Genomic DNA, 22,437 nt, shown 5'->3' with positions numbered 1-22,437 from the left:
TGAGGTGAGGTCCACGCCCCACTTGTAAACATAGCACTTTACACCTATTATGCCGTGAGCTGATTACCGAGCCTTCATTGTAAAAGTCGCGGGTACACTGTGTGTGCGTGTGGGGAGTGTTGCAGTAGAAAATTCAACTGTAGCGCTGGTGCATTAATGGGAAACCCTTAATGTTTGAGCACCCTCTATGAAACGTCAAGCTACCCCACAGCACCCCCTAGAGAAAATCTCTGGCGCCGCCACTGGCACAAAGTGACTGCACAGAGTAACTGCATTCAAATCTGCATAAAGTGAACTTCTACATCAAAATAAAAAATATTGAAAATAAGCTTTGTCACTGGAGTGAAATCCTGTTCCCAAAGTCCGGGAGACGCCTCATCCCTTTTTGAAGTGGGGATCACACCCAGAAAACCCAGGAAACTTGTGAAGGATAGAGGAGCCTAATATGGAAAGTCCTTTAAAGCAGAAAATAGTTATTATAACATCTGTCACCTGAACCCCCGTCAAACACCTTAGAAAGAAGAAAACCGACTATAAGCCTTAGTGTTCAACACTGGTGAGGGACTACCACTTGTACAAGTACCTCAAATGTATACTTAAGTACAGTACTTTAGTACCAATGACCATTTAGCAGGGTTGCCAACTTTGGGTACCTGGCTGGAGTGAGATTTTGATATCATGGGTTTAATTACACATATGCGCACTAAATGACTGCTATCGTGTCAGCAGCGGGACCTTAGCATATATATATATATATAGGATATATACAAATACACAATATTGGACACAAACTATAAAGGGCACACAGTTTCATTCACTAATGAAAGTCAAACACATGATTGTTTCCACTGTTGTATTGTGTGCATAAGTCTGTCGCGATAAGCAATTCATTGACTTATCGTACGATACATAAAAATGAACTCGATAACTTTTCTGACCTCGATACATTTCCATTTACATGAGGATGTGACTAGCAGTTTGAAAGGATGTACTTGAATTATTATTATATATTATCATTATGTCAGTGGTCTAAAATGGTCAAACAACGGTGCCGACAATATTATTGTTTATCGCAATCATTTCCGGGAAAATGTATCCAACAAAATTAATTATCGTGTGAGGCCTATACATGAAACACACAGACACAAACTAATCTACAGACTTACTCCAAACTGCCAAATATATTAATTAACGCACTCTCACTCTCATATACCTATTTTGGCTAGAGTCTGAGTACCAAGGACCTCATATTATGTCAGTCATTAATGTTACCCATTATAACAGTTTTCTTTCCTTTGTTCTCTTCTCTTAACTGTAAAGTCCTTTTCCTGCACCATTTTAAGGCTTCAAAACAGGCATTTTTACTACATGTGTTTTGAGAAATGACTCAATCAATGGCCCAGAATTGTACTTTATAAACTATGAATCTTGTGATGCTTGAAGAAATACAGACTGGTTAAGCCGGCTTAGCCAGGTTATATGCCTTTTTTGGAGCCCTTTTTTGCAATATTTATTCAAATGTCACTAGTTATTTAAACAAACCACTATCTGAGGATTCAAGCATCCATAAAACGCCCTTTATCTAAAAGCAGTGTTGGGACTAACGCGTTAATACAAAGTAACGCGTTACTGTAACGCTGTTATTTTTGGCAGTAACTAGTCTAACGCATTACTTTTTTAAATTCAGTAACTCCGTTACCGTTACTACATGGTGCGTTACTGCGTTACCCTGGATTGGGACCTTGTTGCTGAAGGGCCGGTCTCTCCACGAGACCGACACCTCATCCAACATCTCCGGGAAGACCGGAAGGAGTTGCCTCTTCGTCCGCGCTGTTTGGGGAAAATGTTTCCCTTCGTAGCGGGACCTGGAGGTCTCCTTGGCCATTTCAGGCCACGGGATGTCGAGTCTGGCCACAGTGTGTTTACACACGGCCTGCAGGTCCATGCTCAGACAGGGCGAAGCTGGTGTGCTATCGCCCGGGAGAGCAGCCCTCGCTCCAGGCTTTGCAGCCTGAGCCGATGACATGAAGGTGTCTTCTTCCTGTTCATCTGACTTGGACAGGAGGAACGCCAAGGTGTCCTCTTCGTCCTCATCGTAGTCCAGCTCGAGGACGTAGTCCAGCTCGAGGACGTAGTCCAGCTCGAGGACGTCCTCCGCGGGTGAGACCATGGTGAGGTCTAACCGGGAGCCCCAGCTCGGTAAAGCGTGGGGTTCCGTTCCCGCGTGTCTTGCCGTCACCGGGTCCCGGCCTGCCAGGGCGCGGGATTCCGGTTCTGTAGCCATCGCAGATAATGAGCCCCAGACCGACACGGAGAGGGGTTCACTCTCTGCGGCGGACGCCCCCGTGTCTTGACTGCCGGCCGGCGGGTCCGTGGACATGGGGGGGTCCTGTTGCGACAGGCTAGCTTGGCGTGCTAGCGGTCGGCGGAGGCTCTTCACGGTGAAGCGGACACAATGTCCGCACGAGCCGGGGTTGTCGATAGCGCCTCGGGCGTGTTCCAGCCCGAGGCAGGACGAGCAGACCTGTTGTGTGTCTGTGCCCGAGATCTTCAACCCGCAGCCGCAGAGTCGAGCCACCGAGTCCCTGACTCCTCTGGTGTGAGGGAGAGGGGCGTCCATCTTGTTCGCCTTGTGGCGTGGAGAGGGCCCGCTCTCAACAGGTAAGATGGGAGAAAAAAGATGTTACCACCCTGTCCTTAATCCGGAGAAAAGGACGGTGTGGGTCTTTTATTCCTGGAGAATACTGACTGGTGTGACAGTATGCTCCTATAATCCTTTCTTGCTCCGTGGAGAAGAGAAAAGAAAAAACGTCATCGCTACCGTGGTGTCGATAGTGAGGGAGCGAGCTAGCAACAGGTGTGTTGCTAGCTTAAAAAATCAGACCTACCTTACTTTCCGGGGAAGAGAAGGGCGAGGTCGATTTGAATACTAACTGGTGTTAGTATTACCGTCTTCCTGCAAAGCAGAAGGAGTAGCCGGCGTGCGCCCGTCGACCGAAATGGATATTTGGGTTCAGTCTGTGGACCGTTAAGCTTGTCCAGCTACTATAGAGATGTGCTCTGAAGCGAGAAGAGTTGTTTGAATGACGCATGCGTCGTGGCGCAAGCTACTTATAGGGGGTGAATTCCCTGACGCTGACGTCAAGATCACCAGCCAATCAGGATTGGCGTAATGAGATTGATGCTTCTGTTTGCTCCGCGATGAGGCGCATCCCATAGTGAGACATCGAACGGAGTGTTATGAATGAGAACAGGAAATAAGAGAAGCGTTTTATTTTGAAAGTCAAAGAAACGTTCCTCTCATAGGCGGCGCGTGAGGCTCAGGTTTGGGAAGACTAAATCACTTTTTTTTTACCTGACGCTGCCCGCCTCCGGCGTCTATAGAAAAGAGATCAACTCAGTGAAAGCACCGCCTGCTGAAAAATCAGAGCTCAGTGTGCGGAATTTAAATCTCTCAAGTCATATTACAGGATAAAGGAAATACAGTTTAAACTGCTTTATGCAAAGAAGACGCCGACGTGTCGCACTTATCATTCATATCACATTCAATCAGATCATCGATCATATAATATCATAGCCTATATTATCTCCTTATCTGAGTCAGCTGAGCCGTATCTGGCCGTGCAACACTCACAGTGTCACATACTCAGTGGCGACTGGTCATTAGGGGCACAGCCCCACCTAGTGTCAGCAGATAATGATCACAAAAAAATGCAAAAAATTAATTAAAAAATATATTAAATATATGTTAAGATCATGTTTAATCATCTGATTCGTCTCATTGCTGTTTTAGTATGTGTTCTTCTAATGAGTGTATACAGTGTGTGCCTATTGAGCTGTTTAGAGCCATGTGGGACAAAACCCGATCCTGCCCCTCCCTCTTACTGTCTAAGTCAATGGTGACTGTAAAAACTACACTGCGCATGTTCAGAATATTTTCCTATTTAATGTGTGTGGCAAAAAAATAATGACCCTAGGGGCAGAGTGCTGCCATCCCCACCATACGTCATCTCACATCATTCAGAGCTGATTGGCTGTAAGTACGTGTGTCGCGAAAAGTGTGGTGTGTGAAGAGGAGACGAGAGAGCTGCAGTGACGCGTCCTAAAACCCGGAAGTAAGCTGCGCATGGCTTCCCTCGACAAAAAAGCAATGATATTTCTCCATAGGATTTTAGAAAATAGCTCCAAATAAGGTCTGTGGGAGACAAACCTGTTAGATAAATAAACGTTTTGTTCAGCCGGATAATATCCACATGTCTACCCTACTTTTATAATTTTCGAATCATAAATCTATTGATTAGATTAGATTTATGATAGACTTTTGAAACTACAAGAACATAAGGAGGACTTTTACAAAAAAGTAATAGAGATGTTTGTCCAGAAGGATAGGCAAATTGACTTAATCTTCAAGTCAAGGTAAGACTGCAATTGTATTGAAAATGGGATCTTACTAAGAGAGAACAATTCAATATTTAAATGATAAAATCACATTTTTTGGGTATCCTTTTGTTGAACTGTCTGTTTAAAATTAATTGAAGCATCAGACAAAAAAAGCTTTTGAAAATAATATTATATTTTGATTTAGGTCAAAATATAATATTAGTAAACCTGAAGAGTCAGTGCCAGTGCGTCACTGCAGAAGCTTATATATAGACATCTACGTGTTTTGTGCCCCACCACTTTTGTACATATAGAAACGCCACTGCAGATACTGTATGCAGAAGTATTATTTTAAGCAACACATTAGGTTGACGAAACACTCAACTCAAATGTAATTAAAGTCAGATCCACTCGTGTCTTAGATGGGGCAGTGATATCATAAAACTGTTACGCTTTCAAACACTCAGTAGTTTATTTATTTTGTAACCAGTTCTGTATTCACCTTGCAGGTGGCTTGTATCCTGGATTATTATGTTTAAGTCATGGATGACTAATATTAGACAAATATGAACTTTAAAGTTCATTATTTGTCTAATATTAGTTTACTTTTCATTAATGAAGTATGACGCTGCGCTGTCAGTACACTTGTCCCTGTTTGTGATTGGTCAAATGTTGCTAACCCCACCCCTTTCACGTGAACACGCTCTCAGCTGGTGAGAGAAGCCCTGGCTTGATTTACCGAGTTGATATTAACCAGCGTCGAGATCTCGTTTGTTAGGGTTAGTTTAGATAACTCAAACATATCCAGGGTTTGAACTGGCTTCGTAGTACAGGGCACAGGTGGCTGCATAGCAGTGCTAATGTCAAAGACACAAACATTATATTTTTATTTTTACCAGGATGCAGTGACACAAATATTTGGGAAGGCTTAGCCTTCGCTAGCCTACAGCACCCGCCGCCCCTGGTTCCTCGGTTTCCTTCGGGTCTACTGGTCTGAATTGTGAGCATTATTTATTTAAAGTTAAATGTGAAACCTTCTGTTAAAATAATGACAGTAATTGTGCACGTGTAGTACATTTGAAATGAAGGCACGTGTGCACACCGAAAAAGACACAGCTACATTCAACCAAAACAAGGTAAACATTTAACTTTATATAATATTTATAACAATGCATCAAATACTGAGGTGGTACTCAGATCTCGTACTTGAGTAAAAGTAGAAGTACTCAGGTCTTGTACTTGAGTAAAAGTAGAAGTACTCAGATCTCGTACTTGAGTAAAAGTAGAAGTACTCAGATCTTGTACTTGAGTAAAAGTAGAAGTACTCAGATCTCGTACTTGAGTAAAAGTAGAAGTACTCAGATCTTGTACTTGAGTAAAAGTAGAAGTACCAGAGTGTAGGAATACTCTGTTACAGTAAAAGTAGAAAAGTATTATCATCAAAATATCGTTAAAGTAGCGACAGTAAAAGTAGTGATTGTGCAGACTGGTCCATTTCAGAATAATATATATGATGTGTTTTATAATGATTGATCATTAAAGTGTTCTCAAAGCTGGTAAAGGGGCAGCTAGTTTGAATGGCTTTGTATACTGCAGGGTAGCTGGTGAATTTACGCCAGGTGGAACTAAAGTCTGATTTAAGACTTGATGATATTTCACATCATTCATCCAGATCTGCAAAGTAACTAAAGGTATTAAATACATGTAGTGGAGTGAAAGTACACCATTTACCTCTGAACTGTAGAGGAGTAAAAGTACAGAGTAGCATAAACTGGAAATACTCAAGTGAAGTACAAGTACCTAAGAATAACAATATACATAAAAGAGACATCGCACGCTTCTTTAAAGGTGCCATGTTCTCAAAGCCCATGAGTGTCTTTACCCCTTTGTCTGCACTGATGAGTTGTTGACAACATTTCCTCTCTATACGTGGACAACAATGGTTACAAAATAGCTTATCCGACAGGTTTCATCAACATAAAACTGGTTTACTCTCAGCAGTGTAAAATGTGTTGTTTTTCAATGTTGTGTGATTTATACACGCCTATATGGTTCCAGAATGTTCCGTTCTGACGAATGGGTTTTGTACTTCTATACTATTTCTACTGTGGTGGAATTTAACCAATAGAAACTAACAAATACTAATAAAATGGTGAGGGATGGGGACCGTATTGTTATGTTTGGAAGTTATAATGGGAATTTTTTACCATTAGAGGAACTTGTCAGTAAATCCGATATCCCTCGTAAACATTTTTTAAAATATCTGCAACTCAGGAGCTTTGTTGGAGCGAACCAGGATCGACTCATGCTGTCCCCTGCCCTGTCTATATTGGAGAAAGTTTGAATGAAAAACCCCTTTGGGAAGGGCATCATATCTGAATTCTATGATCTCCTGCTGGCGAGAGACGGCTGAGTTGACCTGTTATCTGTGTGTGATTATTCTAGCGTCCAGGACAGAAGTTTAAAAAGGAGACTAAATGGAGTCTCTGAGAAGGTTCAAATTGGTACTTTAATTAATGAAAAGCGTGGTAATGTCACAAACAGGATATTGTCCGAACAGAAATACAGCTGTAGTCTGTGGCTCTCGTCAGCGGAGAAAAAGAGGCCGTCCCCTCAGGTCGTGCTGTTTATATATCCTCTGCTGGCTCCTCCCTGCGGGCCGGCTCTCCACGTTTCAATGTCCGTTGTTACGCATATCAGAGGATAAAGACATTGTACATTCAATATATATCTAAACACGCCTTTTCTCTTCCTTAACTATTTCATGACTTTTCATTTAACACATTCTAAACGCTGTAATCAATACTCCTAAAAATACAGGAAATACAGCAGTTTGGTTTCCGGTCGGTCCGAATGTTGTCACAAGCTACCCACAACTGTAAACAATAACGTAATCAAATAAACTGTACCTTATCCAACAATAATAATATCTCGACGTCTATAGTTGTAGTGTTGAAATCAGTAGGTTTCGCTGTGCAACATCATATCGGTGCTAAATTCACCTCTATAGTAAATGGTATATTAGCCTCATGCTAACCGGAGATGAAGGATTTTCAGAATAAAAGCTTAACAATTGGTTGTGCACGAGAACTTCTGGTTTTTCAGTATAAAACAGCAATTAAACTGACTGTATGTTTAAGGTGCACTATGCTCTCAAAACATTGATTTTAATTTCTAACAGACCGCAGTGCAGAATCGCTGTATAGTTGAAATCTCCTAACAATGTTGTCCATTTCAGACATAGGTCTATTATATTCACAGCCCTTAATAACATTCATTTTCTGGGCTCAATATGTGTCGTACATTTTCGTTGTGAAAACAAATGGACCGTCCTCATCTGCGCTCTTAATTTGTAAGGTAACTTCCGGTAGCAGAATATGATTTGTTTGGTTTGTTTCTGTTTTCTAGTGATTTTATTTGTTGTTTTGAGAAGTAGAAAATTAAAATCATCCCGTTTTTTAACTTTAGTAAATCCCTTTTTGACCATGATAAAGAAAAACGCCAAATATCCAGTCGTTTTTTGCTTTTGAATATCCATTTGTGAAAAGAAAATCCAAAGACCAAAACATACACTGACTAAGGAGCTTTAATGGCATCACCATATCAAACAACTTCTTCAGAATCAAGATGAAATAAGAGTTTGAAGAAGAATGAATTTATAAATAAATAAAAAACAAGAAAATAAATACCAGTGTTCCTGAATTCAGCACACAGAACGAGATTTGATCACGTGAACACACAGTTTCCACGAGATTTGAAGGAGGAGGATATATACTCCCCACACACAGCCGGAGCAGGAGCACTGAAGGCGGAGTGGAGGAGGACAGCAAGACCCCGGAGAACCAGCAGCAGCAGCCTCTGACTCTCAGGTGAGTGTAAAACCCATGTGTTCAACGCTTCATCCGGGGACAAAGACCTTTAAAACTAAACTAAAAACACGAGGAGAGGAAACAGGAAATACGAGAAGCGTTTTATTTTGAAAGTCAAAGAAACGTTCCTCTGTTTCCTTCGGGTCTACCGGTCTGAATTGTGAGCATTATTTATTTAAAGTTAAATGTGAAACCTTCTTTAAAAATAATGACGGTAATTGTGCACGTGTAGTACATTTGAAATGAAGGCACGTGTGCACACCGAAAAAGACACAGCTACATTCAACCAAAACGAGGTAAACATTTAACTTTATATAATATTTATAACAATGCATCAAATACTGAGGTGGTACTCAGATCTTGTACTTGAGTAGAAGTAGAAATACTCAGATCTTGTACTTGAGTAAAAGTACTCAGATCTTTTACTTGAGTAAAAGTAGAAGTACCAGAGTGTAGGAATACTCTGTTACAGTAAAAGTAGAAAAGTATTATCATCAAAATATCGTTAAAGTAGCGACAGTAAAAGTAGTGATTGTGCAGACTTGTCCATTTCAGAATAATATGTATGATCTGTTTTATGATGATTGATCATTAAAGTGTTCTCAAAGCTGGTAAAGGGGCAGCTAGTTTGAATGACTTTGTATACTGCAGGGAAGCTGGAGAATTTACACCAGATGGAACTAAAGTCTGATTTAAGACTTGATGATATTTCACATCATTCATCCAGATCTGCAAAGTAACTAAAGGTATTAAATACATGTAGTGGAGTAAAAGTACACCATTTACCTCTGAACTGTAGAGGAGTAAAAGTACAGAGTAGCATAAACTGGAAATACTCAAGTGAAGTACAAGTACCTAAGAATTACAAAATAGCTTATCCAACAGGTTTAATCAACATAAAACTGGTTTACTCTCAGCAGTGTAAAATGTGTTGTTGTTCAATGTTATGTGATTTATACACGCCTCTATGGTTCCAGAAAGACCACTTAACGAATAAAAAAACACTCGCGGACCACCTAACTCCACAAATATCAAAAACACATCGTTTTTCTAGAACAGATTACAAATCGCCTGAACATTTTACAAACAAGTGGCAGCATGTGTGATGAAGGTGTTGCGCTGGGCTATAGCATGCAATCGAAAGTGAAACTGAACCTCGCTCCATTGCGGAGATATTCCCGTGAGAGTGTGGAAAACAGAAATGTATTTATTTATTTCAAATGTGAAATGTTACCAATATACTCACGGACCACTAGGGGGAATTCCTCTGTGGAGCTGAAAGTCCTGCTACACTTTAGAACAGTGCTTCTCAAAGTGTGGTCCGCGGACCACTGGTGGTCCGTGAGGGCCCCCTAGTGGTTTGTGAGTATATTGGTAAAAATTCACATTTGAAATAAATAAATTTAAGTTTTCGGTTTCTCTCGCAGGAATATCTCCGCAATGGTGCAAGCTGAAGTTTCATTTTGATTGCATGATATAGCCCAGCGCAACACCTTCGTCACACATGTTGCCACCTGTTTGTACCATTTTCAGGCGATTTGTAATATGTTCTAGAAAAACGAAAAAAGTTTGAGAAACACTGCTTTAGAAGCTTCATTAAGACTGTACAACTGAATGATACTCTGAGCTACTTCAGGGTTAACATGTCCCGTACTGCAGAGATGAAATGAGGTTAAACCAGTTTACGGAGGGCTGATGAGGAGTTGCTGGTGTTTGTGGTGAACAGAGAGACTAACCAGGAAACACTTTCTTTTTCTCCCTCACTGCAGAGAGACAGACGGACTGAGAATAAGACGATCAGACGGACTGTACTTCCTGTCTGCTGTGTTTCAGCTTCACTCAGAGACAACATGGCTTCCAGGTTAGAGGAAGATCTCTGCTGTCCGATCTGTCGGGAAGTCTTTAGAGATCCTGTTTGTCTGTCCTGTAGCCACAGCTTCTGTAAAGCCTGTCTGCAGACCTGGTGGACGGGGAAAGAAGTAAAGGAGTGTCCAGTTTGTAAGACAAGGTCATTGATGGATCCTCCCCCCTGCAACCTGGCATTAAAGAACCTGTGTGAGACCTTCTTACTGGAGAGAGATCAAAGTCCTCCAGAGGCTCTCTGCAGTCTGCACTCTGAGAAACTCAGACTCTTCTGTCTGGACCATCAGCAGCCAGTGTGTCTCGTCTGCAGAGATTCAAGAACACACACCAACCACAGCTTCAGACCCACGGATGAAGCTGCTCAGGATCTCAAGAAGGAGCTCCAGAAAGCTCTGCAGCGCTTTCAGGAGAAACGGGAGCTCTCTGAAGAAGTTAAAGTGAAGTTTGATCAAACAGCAGGACACCTGAAGGTCCAGGCTCAACGCACAGAGACGCAGATTAAGGAGCAGTTTAAGAAGCTTCACCATTTTCTAGAAGAGGAAGAGGAGGCCAGGGTGGCTGCACTGAGGGAGGAAGAGGAGCAGAAGAGGAGAAGATGGAGGCTGTGAGCGGAGAGATAGCACACACAGTCAGAGCCACAGAGGAGGAGCTGAGAGCTGAAGACGTCTCCTTCCTGCACAACTACAAGGCTGCAGTGGAGAGGCTGCAGCGCCCCCTGCTGGAGGATACACAGCTGCCCTCAGGAGCTCTGATAGACCAGGCCAAACACCTGGGCAACCTCAGCTTCAACATCTGGAGCAAGATGAAGGACATGGTGACCTACTCTCCTCTCATCCTGGACCCAAACACTGCTGATCAAAGACTCATCCTGTCTGAAGGTCTGACCAGTGTGAGAGGAGAGGAGGAGGAAGGAGAGAAGCTTCCTGATAATCCAGAGAGGTTTGATTATGAATGGACTGTCCTGAGCTCTGAGGGCTTTAACTCCGGGACTCACAGCTGGGATGTCCAGGTCACAGGCAGTGCATTCTGGTATCTGGGCGTGTTAGCAGAGTCTGTCCGGAGGAAGGGAAGCATAGGCTCTGGATTATGGGGAATAAGTCTCTTTGACGGTAAATACTCTGCAGAGCCTTCATTATCACTTATCACTTATCACTTTACTGATTACTTACACCAAAAAGTAATGCGTTACTGTGAAAAGTAACGTTTTAGTAACTTAAAAAAGGGCTCCCATTATATTAATGCCCTTATAGCCTTCATTTCAGTTCTGTTATTGCATTGGAGAATAATACAATCTGTTGATCAACTTGACATGCATTATATGCAATCTGGATAGCATCGATATTAGCTGGCTTTACATATTCTTTCTCCAGGTAGTTGGAAAAAGTGTTCCGTCCCATATGCCGTGTGCCGCCCGGACATGCTATCATGCTAACTAGCTCCCTGAAAGCGGGTGACTCCACTGTAGCAATAGCCTGCATGTGTTCTACAACATACCGTGCAATGGCTTTATGGACTTTCCCCTGGCTGGCAGTCCCTTGGTTAAAATCCAGCCGCTGTTGCTGAGGTGCAGGTGCAGGTGGAGTGGCGTCGGCTGAGTCTCTGTGGTCTTAGCTACTAGCTTCGTCCCAGCATGTTGTTTCTGCAGATGTTTTAAGAGATTTGAATGACTGGTTTGGGCAGTAGATAGGCTCTTTGACCCGCCAGGACACAACTTACATTTAACTAAAACGTTCTTTTCTTTGTGCTCGACAAAAGTGAAATAGTGAGAATATCTCCAGGTGGAGAAACTAGACTTGAGCTCCGCCGCCGCCATGATAGTCTTGTTAGTAAACAACACAAACACGCCCACAGCCCGTCTCCGCATGTGACACAGGAAGTATTTAAGTACATTTACTCAAGTACTTAAGTACAGTTCTCATCTCTGTTCGCCTGGCTGTTGACTATATAAAAATACTAACGCAGTAACGCACCATGTAGTAACGGTAACTGAGTTACTGAATTTAAAAAGTAATGCGTTAGAGTACTAGTTAGTCCCAACACTGATTATAACAAACATGTGTTTATTTTTGGTGCACTGGTTATTTTAATATCATGTTTTCCGATAGTGCAAATAAACTTTTCTGAAGCTTTTTTGTTAGTTTAACTTTTATTGGTTCTTCCTACAAATGATATGCTTTGAAAAGGTGATCCAGACAGAATCAGAACTTTCCATCAAGCCACTTTTAGTGACATCTCTAACTCATTATCTTCTCATTGACTTGTTGTGATGACTTGTTTGGCTTCTGTTGATGTTGTGAGACTTGTGTTGAACCAATATAAAATGAAAAGCTTTCTACATGTTGTGGTGGAAATTCTCTAAATAAACTAGTCAAAGAGTTGTCCTGAGTCTTTAAACATGTTTTTCAAAAGAGGCGCACAGCATACAGAGAGCAATGTCTCCACAGCCGAGTTCAACTACTCTATTATTTATGTTATTACATTACATTACATTTAGCTGACGCTTTTATCCAAAGCGACTTACGATCGACCAGGAAGACACAACCTTGAAGAAAACAGAATCATATAAGAACATCGGGTTTCAAAGAGCCAATCGTTTCAAGTGCTACTCAACTGGCTTTAGATAAGCCAGTCCTTTATTAGTATATAAGTGCTCTGTTAGCAGTTCTTTGTTAGTCATTCTATCGCTCGAAGTGGAGTCGAAAGAGATTAGTTTTCAGTCTGCGCCGGAAGGTGTGAAAGCTTTCTGCGGTCCTGAGTTCAATGGGGAGCTCATTCCACCATTTTGGAGCCAGGATAGCAAACCCACGTGTTTTTGCTGATGGGAACTTGGGTCCCCCTCGCAGCGAGGGTGCAGCGAGCCGTTTGGCTGATGCAGAGCGTAGAGCACGTGCTGGGGTGTACAGTTTAACCATGTCCTGGATGTAGGAAGGGCCAGATGCCTGGCGCATGCATGGATGTATAATAGAGTGGCGAAGTCCCGCCCATCTACTTCCGCCCCATGGGACCTTATTTCTGAAAGATTATGCATTGAAGTCAATGGGGAGAGAAAGATTATCTTTCCATCCTGTTTGAATTGTGCCACGAATTACACACATGATGTTTGTCAATCTTAACAAATAATTTCCATGTTGAGACTTTTCAACTTTAATTACCGCTGTTGCGACCCCCCCCCCCCCCCCCCCCCTTGTGTGTGTGTGTGTGTGTGTGTGTGGGGGGGGGGACTTCAAACAGGAGTCATTTGGGGGGGCTCTTGGGAAAAAAGGTTGGGAACCCCTGCCCTAGAGGGTGTTGGGTCCACTTATACAAATAGCACTTTACCCCTGCACCCTCTCTAATCTCAGATCCACCCCGAGTTATTTTGTTCTGGAACCGGGCCTGCTTAGCCTGACCCTGGTGGTGGTGAATGGATAGTTGGGTCCATAGATATATATATATAAACAGTGTTTATATATATATATATTATATATATATACATATATCTATGGTTGGGTCGGTCTGAAGAGGAGGGGCTTAGCTTGACCCTGGATTCAGAGGGACAGGAGGTGAACAAGGGGTCGAGGAGGGTTGCGTCGAGTCACCTGAAATGACAGCTGTCAGAGGGGAGAGCAGGGCTGAAGTCGAATAGTCCATTTAGCTTAGGAACCTTCCTAAAGGAGTGAAATGACCCGGAAGTCCCTCAGTGGCAGCCATGATAAGTGCCGTTCGAATTCTCTAGAACAGTGCTTCTCAAAGTGTGGTCCGTGAGTGCCCCCTAGTATTGTATTCCCCCCCCCCCCCCTTGTGTGTGTGTGTGTGGGGGGGGAACTTCCAACAGGAGTCATTTGGGGGGGCTCTTGGGAAAAAAGGTTGGGACCCCTGCCCTAGAGGGTGTTGGGTCCACTTATACAAATAGCACTTTACCCCTGCACCCTCTCTAATCTCAGATCCACCCCGAGTCATTTTGTTCTGGAACCGGGCCTGCTTAGCCTGACCCTGGTGGTGGTGAATGGATAGTTGGGTCCATCGATATATATAAACAGTGTTTATATATATATATTAGGGCTGTCAGTCGATTAAAATATTTAATCGTGATTAATCGCATGCTTGTCCATAGTTAATCGCAAATTAATCGCACATTTTTTATCTGTTCTAAATGTACCTTAGAGGAATATTTTTCAAGTTTTTAATACTCTTATCAACATATGAGTGGACAAATATGCTTTATGCTATTGTTTATTATCATTTGAACAATGACAAATATTCTCATGAATATTAAACAACAACCTCTGAACATTACAAATATTCGCCTCAATTCAACCTGGAACCTCTCTCATACAATACAAATGGTGTGTGTGTGTGTGTGTGTGTGTGTGTGTGTGTGTGTGTGTGTGTGTGTGTGTGTGTGTGTGTGTGTGTGTGTGTGTGTGTGTGTGTGTGTGTGTGTGTGTGTGTGTGTGTGTGTGTGTGTGTGTGTGTGTGTGTGTGTGTGTGTGTGTGTGTGTGTGTGTGTGTGTGTGTGTGTGTGTGTGTGTGTGTGTGTGTGTGTGTGTGTGTGTGTGTGAGATCGTTGGAGCTATGTGCAACTCAAGGCATATGCTCGAACGGGAGCTGCCTGGACGCTGCAATCATGAGTGTGCTGACTTCTCCTACAATGTCCCGCTGTCTGCTTCCTGCATCAAGTCAAGTGCTCGGCACAGTTGTGTGGATAGATCGCTCCTCTGTTTTCATTTAAACAGCTCCTTATATCCGTTAGCGGAGCTAGCTAGCACCCGATGCTAACAACAACAATGCACGTAAGGTCTCTCTCTCGCTCGCTCGGACCACACACACACACACCCTCCCGGTCCTCCCAATAGCCAGTCGGTGCCTGCCGGTGAGCGTGGAAGTGTGGTCTGCCACAAGCAGGCGGTAGGAGCGGGGCTGTCAGCATCAGGTTGTAGATGGTATTTTAAACTCGATGCGCTCTGAAAACTACGGGGCGACCGAGGAAAAAAAAATACACATGCGTTTAATCCTGTTAAAATAATTAGTGGCGTTAATTTTTTTTTTGCGTTAACGCGTTATTAACGCGTTAACTTGACAGCCCTAATATATATATATTATATATATAATATATATATTAGGGCCGACCCAACCATAGATATATATATTATATATATATATATCTATGGTTGGGTCGGTCTGAAGAGGAGGGGCTTAGCTTGACCCTGGATTCAGAGGGACAGGAGGTGAACAAGGGGTCGAGGAGGGTTGCGTTGAGTCACCTGAAATGACAGCTGTCAGAGGGGAGAGCAGGGCTGAAGTCGAATAGGCCATTTAGCTTAGGAACCTTCCTAACGGAGTGAAATGACCCGGAAGTCCCTCAGTGGCAGCCATGATAAGTGCCGTTCGAATTCTCTAGAACAGCTTTTCCCAAACTCAGGGTCGCGACCCAAAATGGGTCGCGGACCCGTTTTGATTGGGTCGCCATGTTACACACACACAGCTTGCAAATACAATTTTTTTATAATTTTTGTATTTTATTTTTTATTTTGAAAATGAAATTATGCAAATATAGCATTGTATATTGAATGATTTAATTTTCTAAATACAAATAAACTAAAAATAAAAGATTGTATTTGTATCAACTCTGACGTGTCCCCCGCGAAAGTTTTCGCGCCGTCTGTTTATTGTTTATTGTCTGTTGATTAATCCCGATCGTACATGATGGCAAAAAGACGAGTCTCGAACAGTGCTTCTCAAAGTGTGGTCCGTGAGTGCCCCCTAGTGGTCCGTGAGTATATTGGTAACATTTCACATTTGAAATAAATAAATACATTTAAGTTTTCTGCACTCTTGCGGGAATATCTCCGCAATGAAGCGAGCTTAAGTTTCACTTTTGATTGCATGATATAGCCCAGATAAACACCTTCATCACACATGCTGCCACTTGTTTGTACCATTTTCAGGCGATTTGTAAAAAACGATGTGTTTTTGGAAATGTGTGGAGTTAGGTGGTCCGCGAGTGTTTTTTTATTGGTTAAGTGGTCTTTGGTGTGAAAAAGTTTGAGAAACACTGCTCTAGAATGATGAGAATGATAGGAAAGGAGGTTTCAACCTTCCTTTATAACCTCCTTTAGCTTAGGAACCACTGGACCTCCCTAACCGACAGGAGAAGCGAAAATGCTGCCCCACAATGCATTGCAGCCGCAGCATTTGCCGTCACTCAACAGTCGGCCGTTCACGGAAACAACCGATTATGACCGAGAAATGATATCATGAAAGTTACGGTGCTTATTAAGCATTTTAAAACATAGGTGGTACGTTGCCAAAGTGCTTTGTTTTGAACGTTCATCAGTATTATAATCAAAAAGAGAAATATGAACGTTAGTTTTTACTGAAATGATCAAATAAAGTCAACATCTCACAGTCTTTACTGAGCTGTGTGGGGTTTGTTCAACTTTTAAAAGATGTTTGAATGGTGATATACACAGTGATAGATGTTAAGGACTAACGTTTATAATAAATACATTTGTATTGATTTTAAGATCTTTAGTTCAATCATACGTATTGGGATCATTGGTATTAATGTGGACCGGAGGGAGAGGGTGACGAGCATAAGTTTCACTTTTCCATCCATGTTGTAGTCCGCTGTATAGAAAACTGTGGTTTCCATAGTTTCCCCACAGCAGCAGACGCACATTCATGACGTCCGCTGGCGCATCATAAACACGTCGGAAAGTGAAAGTGCAGTCGGATTCTCTAAAGTACCGCAGTCTCTTCTCCTAAGTCCTTTTGAATCCTCCTATCCACTATCCCTTAACCCCGTGACCTTTGACTCAGAGGTCAAGGAATAGACGATAGGGTTAGAATTTAGGAGCTGATCTTTGGACTATTCGACTGCAGCCCAGATTTAAAAGGGTTAGCAGAGCGCTATGATAGGCTTGTGAGAATAGAGCGAAGTGATTGGTTAAGATGGGGAGTGACGCCCCCGATCACTTATTGAGGAGAGAGAGTAGTAACATGGAAATAGTGAATGAATGAGTAAAGACGGTCTTCCTGGTTGAACTTGCGCTGAGCTTCCTTTAGTCTCAGATCACTTCCACATGTTCTCCATCAGCTTCGTACGGCACCTCGGACACAAGAACAACATCCTGTTTTGTTTTTGAAAGACAAACCTTTATTAATGATCTAAACATTTAATTTGATCACACATCCCATCAGTAAAGTGTGTTCAATGATTTCATGATCAGTTTCTCTTTCTCCACCATACATGTGTTTCATCTCAGCTGTTTCAAACAGAGTCAGACATGATTTCCTTATTGATTATTATCATAAGTTATGTTCTATAAAACATCAGAGTACCCACTTTCTATTTGGACAACAACAATACCAACAACAACAACAACAACAACACCAATTAGTCTGCAAAACAATAACATTTTATTTCCCGAGCAAAGACTCTAAGCTATTTACAGGAGAATAATAAATGATGTACTTATTGATTATGATCATGACAGGAAGTAATATCATTTTAAATAAACATGTGATGATGAAATAAGTGTGATAGCCATCTGGGAACTCATGTGTAGTTAATTTGGGCAACAATAACATTTAATCCGTCAAAAAGAATACATGTGATTATAAATGTCTCTATTGATAAAATAAAACAACAATAATTAAAAGAAATATCCAGCACATATTTAGAGCAAAGTTTATATATCAGTTTAGGTGAACAAGGATCCTCCTGAGCAGCGGCAGCCTCCATGGCTAACCAGACACAGGAAGGAGCCGGAAGAAAGTCCAACATCTACAGAACAACTCATGAAGATGTTGAAGCCCCGCCCATCATGTTTGATTGACAGCTGATCTCTGCAGGGAAGACATGGACAATCAGCTCTGAAGGACACACGGTGAGTTTAAGAAGTAGAAGAGTTCCTCCAAGGACTTCAGGCTATTTGAGTTTACAAAACTCAGCAGTGTTTCCAGAAGTCTGATAAAGCAAAACTCCAGCATGCAGCGGCTGAGTGAACGTGGTCTGCACTCTGTGGAGGAGAGTCATGGTTTCAGAGACGCTGTAGAAGGACAGAACACCTGCTCTGTGATCCAGTACACTCCTACTCTGGAGGACGGAGGACCTGAGACGCGAGTGCCGATTCTGTTGTAAAGAAATGAATAACTGTTTTTGTCACACGCTAAGGACCAAGAGTTGTCATTGAGTCCAAATCCACTTCCCAAATCTGTTCTGCTGATATTCTTGTATGCGACTGCTACATCAACTCCTCCCCCTCTCCGCTCCACCTCCCAGTAACAACGTCCAGTCAGACTAGGGCTGAAGTCGAATAGTCCATTTAGCTTAGGAACCTTCCTAAAGGAGTGAAATGACCCGGAAGTCCCTCAGTGGCAGCCATGATAAGTGCCGTTCGAATTCTCTAGAATGATGAGAATGATAGGAAAGGAGGTTTCAACCTTCCTTTATAACCTCCTTTAGCTTAGGAACCACTGGACCTCCCTAACCGACAGGAGAAGCGAAAATGCTGCCCCACAATGCCTTGCAGCTGCAGCATTTGCCGTCACTCAACAGTCGGCCGTTCACGGAAACAACCGATTATGACCGAGAAATGATATCATGAAAGTTACGGTGCTTATTAAGCTTTTTAAAACATAGGTGGTAAATTGCCAAAGTGCTTTGTTTTGAACGTTCATCAGTATTATAATCAAAGAGAGAAATATGAACGTTAGTTTTCACTGAAATTATCAAATAAAGTCAACATTTCAGTCTTTACTGAGCTGTGTGGAGTTTGTTCAACTTTTAAAAGATGTTTGAATGGTGATATACACAGTGATAGATGTTAAGGACTAACGTTTATAATAAATACATCTGTATTGATTTTAAGATCTTTAGTTCATACAATCATACGTATTGAGATCATTGGTATTAATGTGGACCGGAGGGAGAGGGTGACGAGCATAAGTTTCACTTTCCTTTTTTATTTCAATTCCAACTTTGGTCATGAAGAATACGTTTCTCTGTTGTCCACGTTCATAAAGCAAAGCAGCAGCATCAGAGCACGGTGGAGAGTCTCTAGATGAGTTCACAGTATTCCCTCGTTCTTATTAAACATCCATGTTGTAGTCCGCTGTATAGAACACTGTAGTTTCCATGGTTCCCCCACAGCAGCAGACGCACATTCATGACGTCCGCTGGCGCATCATAAATACGTCGGAAAGTGAAAGTGCAGTCGGATTCTCTAAAGTACCGCAGTCTCTTCTCCTAAGTCCTTTTGAATTCTCCTATCCACTATCCCTTAACCCCGTGACGTTTCACTCAGAGGTCAAGGAATAGACGATAGGGTTAGAACTTAGGAGCTGATTTTTAAACTATCCAACTGCAGCCTAGGCTTGTTTGAGACACATTGCGGCTCGCCTCGAAAGTAGACGAGAGTAGCCGATCGCAGCCGGGGGAGGTGTCAAAAAGCTCGCCTGAAGTCGGACAGCTCCGAGTCGGCTTCTTCTTCTTCATCTTCTTCTTCGCATTCTGCTTCTTCTTCTCTCGGTTTTTTGGCGGATTGCAAACAACTTTAAGGTGCATACCGCCACCTCCGGAGTCGGCTTGACTCGGTTTGCATTTATAAAGAATGCACACATGTGTTTAATCGTTAATGTCAGATATGTACTAAGTAAATACATTTGTTCCTGCTCAAGATTAGATTCAACTTTATTGTTATTGCACAGATTACAGGTACTGAGAGAACGAAATGCAGTTTAGCTTCTAACCAGGTGCAACAAGCAGTAAAGTGAAAAGTAATGCACACAATCTACAGAATAAAATATAGAATGAATTGAATGATGAATAAACAGTGGGGTATGAATACACTAGATATCAGCCTGTGAGCAGTATGAACAGTGTGTATGAATACACTAGATATCAGCCTGTGAGCAGTATGAACAGTGTGTATTAATACACTAGATATCAGCCTGTGAGCAGTATAAACAGTGGGGTATGAATACACTAGATATCAGCCTGTGAGCAGTATGAACAGTGTGTATGAATACACTAGATATCAGCCTGTGAGCAGTATGAACAGTGTGTATGAATATGCTAAGATATATAAAGTATGAAAACGGTAAGCAGTATAGTATAAAATATATAGATATTAATTTCATGATGATAAACATTGTGGAACAATGATGAAAAATGGGAATGGATGTGGCGACGTAAAACTGACACAAAACAACAACAAACTGTTGCCAGCCAATTGGAGAGTTTCATCAGCAGCACGTGGTAAAACCCACCAATGAGCGCTCAGCTCGAGATACCAGCGAGCCGTTTCCCATCAAGCATTTCGCTTCCGCAGCTCGTGGAGAGCAACTCGCCTCGCCTCGCTCTCAAGGCTGCGGGCGTCTTTGTCCCGCGAGATTTCAAAGTCTCATGTGGGCGAACCTCCAGAGCAAGTCGGACAAAATGACTAACCATCATGCAACGCACGAGCAAGACGTTGATCGCAACTGCGCAGGTCTGCGCAGGTCTTGCTTGTCTCAAACAAGCCTATTACCTTTAAGGGCAGCCGACATAAACGAATGCCGTGCTTCCATGAGCGTCAAATCCCGACGCAGATGGGAATACATTGCAATCAGTTGAAAGCTAAGCCTACTCTCTCTACTCAGGACCTGAGACCATGCAGTGAATCTGTCTGGGTGACGAGAATAAGACTGTTGTTGTTTCATGTGTGTTGCTTTTCTGCTCCCCTCAGATAATAACAGATGTGTGTGTGCTGTGTTTGGATCCAGAGTGATCTCCTGTGAGTATGTGAAGAACCCAGCTCTGGAGGCGGGCTCTGCTGCTGACGGTAAAACCTCCACTTCAGTCGGTGAGACGTGTTTCCATTCCTCTCTCAGGACGTCCTGCAACACACTCTCACTCCCTAAGCGTCCAATAGCGACGTTTGGTCAGTGTCCGTGGCGTCCAATTGTGACGCTCCTAGGCTCCTTCAGCGTCATAAAGGGACGCAAATAGCTTTCAACTGATTGCAATGTATTCCCATCTGCGTCGGGATTTGACGCTCATGGAAGCACGGCATTCGTTTATGTCGGCTGCCCTTAAAGGCAATGTGAGCGTCCATTCCCAGGAGTAAAGGATGGCAGAAGACACTACACTACCCAGAATCCCCAGCTATCGTTTGGACTACACCATGTGCTCTTGACAAACCCCGTGATAGTCCTCAAGCTCTGTGATTGGAGAGTGTGCTCCGAGGGTTAAGCCGATTCTCGAACAGCACTTGAAATGGGATGGAACCACGGCAGACTGTCCAAAACTGGATTTGAACGGGTCCACCGCTCAATAATAACAGAATTATGATGTTAATATGTATTTTATGTTTACTTTTCACATCTGTGATACCGACTCATTTCCTGTGTGCAGGCAATTCTCAAAAATGAGTCATGAACATGATGAAAAAAAATGTTGGGAATATATTTTTGCTTTTATTTTTTCACACGTGATCCCAAATTATTTTCTTAAAATAATGTGTTAAGCCAAGTTTCACAAAAGTCTTAAACATGATATTAATAATAATAATAGTAATACATTTTATTTCAAAGCGCCTTTCAAATCACACAATGACACATTACAATGACATAGTTTGGAAACATTAACAACAATTCACTCAATATTCTCCCCCCTTCTTGATCCCCCGTCCCTCAGTTCCTTCCTCCCTTGCTAACTACTTTGAGAAGAAGATACATTACACCACCTGTTCATCTTCCTCACACCCTTCTTACTTCTTTATCCCCCCTCCCTCCAAAAAAGATTCTTTAATGCTACTTTCTTGTTCAAACTGACAATTGTGATCATTTTTAACATATGCAAGTTAGCATAGGTGGCAGTTTCTATGTGCTTGACCCTACCGGACATTTCTACATTTTCACAATGGGGTTCATTATGCTGGCAACTACACTATTACATGCAAGCAAATAATTACCAACTTAAGAAAGTACATTTTTTTGACATTACCAAATTAAGAAAATTGGTAAGTTCGGGAAAAACCCAGAGCTCCCGGTGTTAACCCTTTCCTGACACTAATAGCTAAAGATGAGGATCTGCTGTTATGTGCCGCCTCGTCTCCTTGCCTCCCGGGCTCTCCTCGTCACTGCCTTTGTGATCTTTCGGAGGTCTTCCAGAAGGTTCTCCCCCTCCTGTGTCGTGGCGCTGTTTCCGGCTCTCAGGGAATCGTACAAACCGAGCATGTCTGTGAGAGTTTTGATCTGATCTTGTTGCTCTTGATTCTGGCTTTGGAGAGTCCTGGTTTCTTCCTGAACGGCGCTGATCTTCCCCTGCAGAGTGTGTTCGCTTCCGCATTTTTTCTGC

At 42.5% G+C, this 22,437-nt stretch overlaps 1 pseudogene; it reads left to right on the top strand.

Moving 5' to 3' along the window:
• The first annotated feature begins 8,467 nt into the window (after nt 1–8,467).
• Nucleotides 8,468–21,509, top strand: LOC117464620 (nuclear factor 7, ovary-like; annotated as a pseudogene).
• The last annotated feature ends 928 nt before the right edge of the window (nt 21,510–22,437 follow it).

The sequence above is a fragment of the Pseudochaenichthys georgianus genome, chromosome 19 (genome assembly GCF_902827115.2).
Source record: "Pseudochaenichthys georgianus chromosome 19, fPseGeo1.2, whole genome shotgun sequence".
Lineage (NCBI taxonomy): Eukaryota > Metazoa > Chordata > Actinopteri > Perciformes > Channichthyidae > Pseudochaenichthys > Pseudochaenichthys georgianus.
This window is presented reverse-complemented; position numbering and strand designations above follow the sequence as displayed.